Raw genomic sequence first — 8,380 nt, forward strand, 5'->3', positions numbered from 1 at the left:
AAGATATGAAAAAAGAGTCCTGGAAAAACAGAAGCTGAGAACCATCTTAGTCTCACTATGAATTTCAATCTCGGTTTCTACAGATTGAAATGAGGGGGCTTAATAAAATGATCTTTAAAGGTCCTCTCCGGGCTACAATGAGATTCTACACATAATGAATACGGTTGAATTGTATCTAAGGAAGCTTCTAGAAAATGATGGGGCAGCTGCAAGCCATCTCAAAAACAAAACCCTCTAAAACAGAACATGATTATGTGTCTCAGTTCCTCCTCAATATTTGTACAACAAATTTCATAACACGTTAAAAAAAATGGTGAGGGCCCACATTTTCCCAATACTTGGCCATAACTGATCGATTGGATAGGAAGTCTGGTATGGGAGGTAAAAAATTCACTGAAAGGTTGCGCTTCCTGTTAGCTTATCGTTGCTTTTAACAATAAACCTGTAGTAAACAAAAACTTTATGAAATATTTCAGTCGTGTTCTGGGTACGACCATTTCAGTGTCTGATTAAAGGGGCCCAAAGACCTACTGGAATTCACCAAAAGGCGTTCCACTTATGAAATAAAACCAAAACCCCAATACAACACTGAATGGAAAATGAGGGGCCAGCATGAATCCCCTTTCTCAGGGGAAATTACAGCTGCGTAAAGGAATTTGGGCTTCCCCGTTAAATTGTGGGATTGTTCCCGAAACTCACAGCCCGACAGAAGGGGGCCAGTTGTGGTTCCGCGGTTCACGCATGGGTCGGAAGGAAGCACCGAGGTTTGGGCATATCCTTGACCTGTTAGGGATACTTCGTGTCTGACTTGCCACCATCAAAAATAGGTTCGTTGGTATCTTTGGTAGCAAAATTAATACATAAGTGCACGTCTGTTAAAAACAAAAACAAAAACACCGGTGGGTCTGCGACAGAAACAGTAAAGGAAATAATTTCCAGGTTTAAACCACACAAAAACTATTTAGGAAACACAAAGACGCAAGACACAAAACAAATTAAGAATGCAAGTGTGAAAGACACATTCGCGTTGAACACAAAAGAGAAAAGCAAAGCGACTGGAAACTGGCGCGGCCCTGGGACTCCGCGTGCGCCTTCCCCGTCCGGGGACGCGGGTCCCGGGTGGACTTGCAGCCGCCGCCCGGCCCCGCCGCGCACACGCGTCCCTCTGGCGGGGCGCGCGGCGATCCAACGGCCACAAAGCGAACCGCACAACTTCGCCGCGGCGGGCCGCAAGGTCTGCCCGAGGGCTCGGGCGCGGGAGGGACGAGCGGGGAGCCCCGGCGGTGCGCGCCTGGCTCCGGGACCCCCGCCGGCCCGGGACGCCGGGTCCCCGGAGGGGGCGCGTCCGCCCGCCCTCCCGCCCAGTCCCCACGGGTCGCCCCCTCCGCCGCCACAGCCTCCTCGCTCTTCGTGGGCAGGGACGGGCGTGCCGGCGCCGAGCCCGCCACCGTCCGGGAAGCCTCCCGTCCCGCCCGCCCCTTACCTGCCCCCGCCGTGCCCCGCGCCTCAGAGCGCCGAGAGCCGCCGCCCGCGCCGCCGCTGCCGCCGCTCCGCCCGCCCCGGCGTCCGCGGCCGCGCCGACGCCATCTTGGCTCCGGTCGGAAGTGACGTCGGGCGGCTCCCGCCGCGGACCCGGGAACCCGCACCGCCCGCGCCGTCGCCGAGGGCCGGGACCCCGGGCCGCGCCGGTCCCCGCCCCCCCGGACGCACACGCCCGGAAGACCCCGGGCCGCTGCGGCCGCGACCCCGGGCCGCGCTGCCGCCCTTCGGACTCGCGCTGGCCCGGCCATACTGGCGGGGACACCGCGGACTCCGGCGGCCAGCGCCCACGGCTCGCCACGACCAGTCTGACCGCACCAAGGGGTTTGAATTTTGCGCGATTAAAAGTTACTACAGGAATCCGCAGCCTTTGGAGGGAGAAAAAAAATGGGTTATCCCTGAGTTTCTGTCAAATAAACATAGATCCCATTGTTGACTCATCTCCTAAGGACCAGTCTAGCATCACCCAAAAAGCCCAAGCGCGAAGAGGGCAGATACACCTGGATTTATTTGCTTATTCATTGCGAACAAGTATTTACTGCCCGCCCGCCATGTGCCCAGCTAGCACTGGTCTAGGTGCCGCAGCTACCTACGGCCCAGAACATGACCTTGGCCTTGTCCTGGTGGAACTTACTATTTACAAACGAGGGAGCAAATCGATAAGCGTGGGTGGGTAGGAATAAATGCTGTAGAGGAGGAGGACAGCGTTGAATTGGAGATGTCTTGCAGGCAGTTGGAAAGGAGTCTGGAGTCAGAGAGAGAACGTTGGAGGTTCTCGCATGTGGGTAGTATTGAAAGCCGTAAGCGCTTCAAGATAATCAGGAAGAATCAAAATGTAATGGGTAACATTAGGCCTCCGTGGAAAAGACCCACCCTGAAGAACAGACATTAAATTAGAGGCAGGTGTGCAAGACCATTTATGTAACTGGGGTTTAATCTTAAGAAAACATGATGTGTCATGTTAATATTGCAAAAGGATCATGTAACCAATGACCTAGTCAGGTATACTTAAAAAAAAATCGAGGTAACTTCATCAGAGTAAATTTCATCGAGGCCTTAAAAAGTGACAGGGTCAGCACAGAGACTAAGGAGGGAAAAAAATCAAACCTCAAGCGTTTGCTTTTTTCTGCTATCATTCAAGGGAAAGAGACCCTAAATCTGGGAGATACTCCTATCCATGTTCCTAAAATAGTGGACTCTGCTGTGGATCAAAGCAGACATCAGACTTTCCATCTCTTCCCTAAATCAATGCCTTGCAACACGATCCACGCATTAAAATTATCTGGAGTATCTGCAAAAAAAAAAAAGAGAGAGAGATGCCACCATTCCATCCACAAAACACTGACATACAAATGAAAAATTTAAAAAAAAAACTCTATGCCATCTGGCATTCAATAGAATGCAAAGGAAAATAAAGGAACATCAGGTTAGAGGCAACACGGTGACATATAGTAGACATCTATTAGATAACATCATGCCAAGACAGGGTTGACAGAGTAGTCAGTGGTGTCCTTCCATCGTTAATCTAAAATGACTGGGTGTATTAGTTTCCTGTGGCTCTTGTAACAAGTTACCATAAGCTGTGTAGCTCTAAACACCAGAAATGGATTCTCTCACAGTTCTAGAGGCCGTGAGTCCAATACCAGTATCACTGGACCAAAATCAAGGCATCAGCAGGGCCACATTCCCTCTAGAGGCTCTAGCGGAGAATCGTTCCTTGCCTCTTCCAGCTTCAGGTGTCTGCCAGCATTCGTAGGCTTGTGGCCACATCACTCCAGTGTTCCAGGCCAGCATCTTTAAAAATCTCTGTTCCATCTCCATATCACCTTCTCCTCCGGGTGTGCTCAGATTTCCATCAATGTCCCTCTTATGAGGATATATGTGATTGCATGTAGGATCCCCCCAGATAATCCAGGATAATTTCCTGTTCTCAAAACCCTTCACATAATCACATCTGCAAAGACCTCTTTCCACATGGGGATTAGGATGTGGACAAATCTTTGGGGGTATTATCTAGCCCACCACACTGTGTATATCCTCCACTCTCCTAAATTACCCGCTACGCAGCCACTGCGTATTTTTTCCTCTGTGTATTTTTCTTGAACGTGTTTATATTTTTCAACCTGCGCCACTTGTCGGGATAAATACGTATATTTTACCACCTTAATCGAAAAAAGATGCTATCTGTCGAGAACACAATGTAGTTCCATGGGTGTTTATTATCTGTCCGATATGCTAAATATTACTCTTTTGCCTTGTTGGAAAGGTAAAATATATCGCTAAAGGATGAGGGAAGGAAATTCAGACATTTTCATCACATCTCGGGCAGCTTCTATACTGGGATGGAAGTACAAAATGCACTCTTTGTCTAAATCTACAACACGAATGAAACTCCCCTCTACACAGGTACATCTAGTATAGGTACTGGCCAGTTTTGTCCTTTGGGGTGCAGTACCCTTACAGGGGGCATATCATCATTCTCTACAACATCCCCGTACCCAGAACTGTCTGGCACATGGTAAGCACTAGATAGATGTTTTTAACAGGGGAATGGCTCTTCTGAAGTGGCTGGATTACAGCAAGTCTGTGTGGACCAAAGACATGATGCATTTAAAAGACAGCATATGGTTATAATAGGAACCACAGAACTCCTGCTCAGCAGAGCAGCCAGAAGACGTACAGCCGTGCTCCTAAAAAGATGAAAGATTTTACAACCAAGATTAAAGAATTTACAACACATCACCAATGGGAGTGTAAGTGGACTTAAAGTTCCTCTAATGATAACAGTACTTATTCTCCACTGGCTTCTCTAGGTATTTTGCATGGACAGTCTTAATCATCCTCAGAGCAACCCTATGTGATGAGCACTGTCGTCATTTTACAACTGAGGAGACCGAGGCCAGCAAAAGGTAAAGAATCTGCCCAGTTAGTAACAGAACCAGGTTTTCAACCTCGACGATTTAGCCTCCTCGTAAGCTGCAAGCTTACCAAGTAAACTCTACAAGCTTACCAAGTAAACTCTACTCCCTACACACACATGCACACACTGAGAAGCCTGAGAGCTGGTACAGGTAACTCTGCCACTACGTGCTCTCAACTAGTCCTTCCTGCACCTGCATCAGGAGACCATTCTGAATAGTGCCCCTGGACTGTCGGGCAAGAACATCTCATGGTCAGGGGAGAGGGGACTGGGTGTCTAAGGGCAACAGCATCCTATGAACTCACATTTTGTCCGAATAACACATCACTTATTAAAAAAACAAAACAAAACCCTGAGTCTCCTTTCCTGCTGCAAATTATTTCCAATGAGACAAAAAATGGCAGCTGTTTTGCAAATGAAGAAGCAAAAGCACAGATTATAAAGGGGCGCAGCTGGCGAGCTCCAGAGGCAGGACTCAAGAACCAAGTCTGTGATCGGTTTACTGGCCACTGCTTCCTAGTCATCGAGGTGCTCTTAGCACTACAATCTCTGGGCACTGGGGAAAACACAAAGGGACAGAGCCACCACCCTTGCCCTCCAAGAACTTGGGGTCTAGTGGAGCAGTCTGGGATTGCTTACAAAAGCACCACAGAGCACAGCGTAAGACCAGAACAGCATCCTTACGCTCCGTGCGTGCTCCATCTGGGTTTGCTCCCCACTCCTTTTTTATCAATATTAATTTAAGGCAACCTACTGAGTGGGAGAAAATATCTGCAAATCGTGTATCCGATAAGGGGGTAATATCCAAAATATTTAAAGAACTCATACAACTGAAGAGAAAAAAACATTAAAAACAATGGGCAGAGGATCTGAATAGGCATTTTTTCCAAAGAAGACATAAAAATGGCCAACACGTACATGAAAAGATGCTCAACATCACTAATCATCAGGGAAATGAAAATGAAGACCACATAAGGTATCATGGCATACACGTGAGAATGGCTATTATCGGAAAGACAAGAAATGACAAGTGTTGGTGAGGATATGGAGAAAAGGGAACCCTCGTGCCCTGTTGGCGGGAAGGGAAATCGCTGTAGCCACTATGGAAAACATTGTGGAGGTTCCTCAAAAAATTAAAATTAGAACTACTATATGAAGAAGCAATTCTACTTCTGGGTATTTATCCAAAGAAAATGAAAACACTAATTTGAAAAAAATAGATGTTCTCTCATGTTTATTGCAGCATTATTTACAATAGTCAAGATATGGAAGCAACCAAAGTGTCCATTGGTAGATGAGTGGATATATATAGATATCCATCTAAATCATTAATGTATGATATATATATATATCACATTTTTTCTATCTTTATTATATATAACATAACATTTTATATATAACATATATTATATATAACAATATATATCATATAGTATAATATAGAGACAGATATAGATAGGTAGGTAGATAAATACATAGGTAGATAGATATGTAACCAGAGTGGAATATTATTCAGCCATAAAGAATAACAAAATCTTGTCATTGGCAACAAACGGATGGACCTTGAGGATATTATGTTAAGTGAAATAAGTCAGAGAAAGACAAACAACATATGAACCCATTTATATATGGAATCTAAAACAAACAAAACCAAAGTCATGGAGACAGAGAACAGATTGGTGGTGGCCAGATGCAGGGGTTGGAGACTGGGCAAAATGGGTGAAAGTGGTCAGAAGAGACAAACTTCCAGTTATGAAATAAATAAGTCATAGGGATGTAACGTACAGCATGGTGACTATAGCTAATAATACTATATTGCATATCTTTGAAAGCTGCTAAGAGAGTAAATCTTAAAAGTTCTCCACACAAGAAAAAAGTTCTGTAACTACGTATGGTTGACAGAGGTCAACTAGACATTGTGGTGATCGTTTCACAATGTATACAAATACCAAATCAGGGGCGCCTGGGTGGTTCAGTGAGTAAAGCATCTGCCTTCAGCTCAGGTCATGATTTCAGGGTCCTTGGATTGAGTCCCACATGAGGCTCTCCATTCAGCAGGAAGTTGGCTTGTCCCTCTGCCTCTGCCCTTCCCCCTGCTCATGTTCTCTCTGTCTCAAATAAATAAATGAAATCTTTTTAAAAAATACCAAATCATTATTTTAAAAAGGTGGGGTGTTGGGGAGGGGTGTTGAGGAGGGGCCGGACAAAAGTAAATGAATTGAGATTTTATACAGTTGTGGTTTGTATAGTAACCTGTCCTAGAATGAAACAACAAAGAGTCATGTACAAAGAAAAAAAGACAAGTAAACCCAATGCCAAGATGATAACATTTCTAACCAATTCAAATTCGTGACTCCCTAATAAGTGTATTCTATCCTATGAGAAAATTCAGAGCACTTTTTCTAGATTTTTCCATCGTACTTCTTACACCACATGTTTAGAACCAAACATACTAATAAATCAGTTAAAAAGTTCAGAATTTGCCAGGCAAAGGTCCCCAAGTAGCAGATCTACTCCCGTTTCCAAGCCCCTGGTACAGGCAGCTCAAAGGCCGATGCAATTTGGTCCTAGAGAACACAAAGGGAAGTTTATTACAGTCTTCATTTTCCTTGAAGGCAGAATTAATTCACTAATACACCACCATGAGACCATGAATAAAACATCTAGGTTGGCAACAAAAACACAGAGTGAAAATATTTTTCAGCAGGAGACAGCAAGCAGCACGCGAAGGAATAGCCGATAAATCGGGTACAGAAATAGGCAGAAAGCACTGAGGTGGTGAAGCCCCAAGTCTGCCTTTGTTTCCCCAGATTGAAGCTCCGTGTGTCCCTTTACAGGGTTGTCTATGGACAGGTTGGCCCATCCTCTCTACCTAGAGGGCACTCATTCATTCATCATCCTCCTGAACCAGGTGCTACGCTTCTCATCGCCCCCACCTCTGTTCTGGAAACGCGTCGCTCTCTGTTTTTCTTCAGCTTGCTTTTTCTCCGGAATTCACCCATCACCCCTTGTCTCCTCCATCCGAATTTTGCATCTCCTCAGAAGCCAGCTTTTCGATGAAATTTTCCTTTAGGAATTACAGCGGATTCCCAGGGCTGCCTTAACAAAGTGCTCAAAACAACAGAAATGTAATTCACAGCTCCCGAGGCCAGAAGTCTGAAATCAAAGCACTGGCACAATTAGTAGGTTCCCGCCGGAGGCTCTGAGGAAGAAGCTGTTCCACGCCTCTCTCCTAGATTCTGCTGATCGTCTTGGTGTTCCTTGGCTTATAGACACATCCCTCCAAATCTGTCTCCAGGCTCCCATGGCCTTCTTTTTCTTTTCCTTTTTCTTTTTTTTTAGGGATCATGTGTTAGTGATTCTTAGTCCAACTCTTTTTTTTTTTTTAAGATTTTATTTATTTGAGATAGAAAGAGAGAGTGCATGAGCGATGGGGCGGGGCAGAGAGAGAGGTCGAAGCAGGCTCCCCACTGAGCAGGGAGCCAGACGTGGGGCTTGATCCCAGGCCCCCAGGATCATGACCTGAGCCGAAGGCAGAGCCTTAACTGACTGAGCCACCCAGGCACCCCTCTCCCATGGCCTTCCTCCCCTTGTTTCTCTGTGTCTTCACATGGCCTTCTTATGACATTACCAGTCATTGGATTTAAGGCCCTAGTTCAGTACGACCTCATCTTAACTAATTACCTCTGCAAAGGCAGTATTTGCAAATAAGGTCCCCTTCTGAGGTTCCAGGTGGGCATGAACTTTTGCGGGGGTGGGGAGACACAGTATTCAATCATTGATCATTTTCTGTCTGTATGAAACCCTGCATATACACCATCAGCAATTATCCATATGCTCTAACCCACTGTGGTCCAAGTACTGCATATGCACGTCCCAAGTCCCAAACCTATTCTAAGCCCATGAGAATGAACACAGAGT

The 8,380-nt window shown here is 45.9% G+C and overlaps 1 protein-coding gene across 5 annotated transcripts in view; it reads right to left on the minus strand.

Moving 5' to 3' along the window:
- The window catches only part of PRDM2 (PR/SET domain 2), a 118,677-nt gene extending 117,087 nt beyond the window's left edge, over positions 1-1,590 (minus strand). For 4 of the 5 annotated variants that reach the window (XM_087858335.1, XM_045777938.2, XM_087858336.1 and 1 more), the window contains exon 1: positions 1,484-1,583. The gene's annotated coding sequence lies outside the window, so the exon portion shown is untranslated. Of the gene's footprint in view, positions 1-1,483 lie in introns of all 5 variants that reach the window. The other variant, XM_045777941.2, reaches the window with a different exon arrangement.
- Positions 1,591-8,380: the final 6,790 nt, after the last annotated feature.

Source organism: Ursus americanus, chromosome 33 (genome assembly GCF_024610735.1).
Source record: "Ursus americanus isolate L20-20 chromosome 33, mUrsAme1.1.p, whole genome shotgun sequence".
Classification (NCBI taxonomy): Eukaryota; Metazoa; Chordata; class Mammalia; order Carnivora; family Ursidae; genus Ursus; species Ursus americanus.